We start from the raw sequence: 2,563 nt of genomic DNA, 5'->3' as shown, positions 1-2,563 counted from the left end.
AACAGAGCACACTTAGATTTGCAGATATGGCAACTGAGGCTGATCCCTCAAGTATGGAAACAAATAGAAGGAGGAACAGCTGTAAGCAGACTCTACGATTGGAACATGGGATGTAAGAACCATGAGTGTAGGAAAACTGGATATTGTTAAGAGGGAAATGGAATGCATAAATATTGACATACTAGGTTATTGGCAAAATGAGATGGGCTGGCACGGGACATTTGAGTCAGAGGATCATATAATCTATTATGCTGGAGACGAAAAGCTGAGGGAAAATGGGATTACTATCATAGTCAAAAAAGTCATCTCTAGATCCGTCTTGAAATACAATGTTGTGAATGACAGGATAATATTCATATGCATACAAGGAAGTCCAGTGAATACCACCATCTTTCAAATATATGCACCAACAACCAGAGCCAAAAAGGAGGAAATAGAAGATTTCTACCAACATACATATACGGTCAGAGGTTGATCAAACATGCAATCAAGAAGCATTAATAATAAAGGGTGACTGGGATGCAAAAGTTGGGGATAGAGAAGAACATGGACTTGGTGACAGAAATGAAGCAGGAGATAGAATGATAGAATTTTGCACAATCAATGACTTATTCATTACAAATACATTTTTTTTTTCATGTTACTTCTGCCTTTATTATTTAACAACAAAGATTCCTGCTACGTGGTCAGGATTGCTCTCTCCCATTAATTACTGCTGCACAACTCAGATAGCTGGCTTTGGGGGCCACAGGGGCGATCTGTGCTCCTGTGACCACCAGCCCGAGAGGTTCCCAACCCCAGACTCCCACTAGGTGGCTGCTGGGTGGCAGAGTGCAGACTCTGGAAAGACAGAGGGTCTCTGAAAGAGTAGCTTTATTGGAACACACTGCACACTGACTGACCGACGGGGCAGCCCGCTGGGCACGCACTGTTTGGTTACTAAAATTCAACGGGATATGGATCCTCTGGGCCCTTGTCCCGGGCATATGTTCGCTCAGAGATAGAGCCCCTCGGGGGTGCCCTCTTGTTTCTTGTAGAGAACATTTTCTTTCGATTTTTTGAAGTCTTCGTTTGTGACTTTCATTCTCCGTTCTCTCAAGGTCATGAGCCGAGCTTCTGTGCAGATCGCCTTGATGTCCGCTCCAGAGAGGTCATCTTTAGCCATAATCAGGTCATCCAAGGTTACATCATCGGCCAAGGTCATCCTGCTTGTGTGAATCTGAAAGATGTGCTTCTTGGTCTTCTCATCTGGCAGGGGGAACTCGATCTTCCTGTCAATGCGGCCTGGTCTGATGAGTGCTGGATCTAAGGTTTCTATCCGGTTTGTGGCCATGATAACTTTCACGTCTCCCCGTGAATCAAATCCCTCCAACTGGTTCAAGAGTTCCAACATTGTTCGCTGGATCTCTCTCTCCCCACCTGAATTTGAGTCGTATCTTTTTGTCCCGATGGCATCGATCTCGTTTATGAACACGATGGACGGGGCGTGCTCCTCGGCCACGCGGAACAACTCCCGCAGGAGCTTGGGCCCGTCGCCCAGGTACTTCTGGATAAGTTCGGATCCAACCACTCTCAGGAAAGTGGCCGAGGTCTGGGTTGCTACTGCTTTGGCTAGTAATGTTTTACCTGTGCCAGCGGGCCATAGAGAATGACTCCCTTCGGCGGCTTGATGCCCATCTCTTCATAATACTCAGGATGAGTAAGAGGCAGCTCCACGGATTCCTTAATTTCCTGGATTTGGTTGTCAAGTCCCCCAATGTCAGCGCGTAGGTCTCCTGGGGGGCCTTTTCTACTTTCATCACTGTGACGAGGGGATCGGTGTCATCCGTCAGCACTCCAATCACTGCATGCACCTTGTGGTTGAGCAGGACAGAGCAGCCTGGCTCCAGGAGATCCTTGTCCACAAACGAAAGAATGCTAACGTAGTGCTCTGAGCCCACGGACGTGGACACGATGGCGTGGTTGTCGTCAATGATCTCCTCCAACGTTCCCACTGACTTTGGGGTCCCCCGCAGGTCATCCACCTTTGACCTCTCCTCCTCTTGCTTTCCTTCTAGTGGCTTCATCTGCTTCTGATTCCTAATGAATTCTTCCTCCATGAGAAGATAGTCTTTAATTCTCTCCAGCTTCAGCAATTTTAACCGGCACTGAGCATGTGGTGTCACCAATGGCAGTTTGCTGGCAGCATCGGGTCCCTTTGTTTTCTTCTTCTTTTTCCCCACTCTGGTTGGGACAGGAGGTTCATATTTCTTTTTCTTGTCCTTGTCATCCTTTTTGCCACCTCCAAGACCATGACCGCCACTCTGACTTTGACCCATCTTGCTCGGCTCGCTCCAGCAGCCGCTACCGGAAGTGTCACAAATACATTTTGTAAGAAATACAAATGCAAGCTATACACATGGATTTCACCTGATGGTATAGGAATCAGATAGATTACATCTGTTGGAAGAATCACTGGAGAAGCTCAATATCAGCTGTGAAAACTAGGCAGGTGCTGATTGTGGAACAGACCACCAACCACTCATATGCAAGTTCAAGCTAAAGCTGAGGAAAATGAAGTCAA

At 47.0% G+C, this 2,563-nt stretch overlaps 1 pseudogene; it reads right to left on the bottom strand.

Moving 5' to 3' along the window:
• Nucleotides 1-994: 994 nt before the first annotated feature.
• Nucleotides 995-2,318, bottom strand: LOC102843716 (annotated as a pseudogene).
• Between the last annotated feature and the right edge of the window lie 245 nt (nucleotides 2,319-2,563).

The sequence above is a fragment of the Elephantulus edwardii genome, unplaced genomic scaffold (assembly GCF_000299155.1).
Source record: "Elephantulus edwardii isolate Elephantulus edwardi_28Jun2011 unplaced genomic scaffold, EleEdw1.0 scaffold00143, whole genome shotgun sequence".
Taxonomy (NCBI): domain Eukaryota; kingdom Metazoa; phylum Chordata; class Mammalia; order Macroscelidea; family Macroscelididae; genus Elephantulus; species Elephantulus edwardii.
The sequence above is the reverse complement of the archived record's forward strand: the minus strand, read 5'-3'. Positions and strand labels throughout refer to the sequence as shown.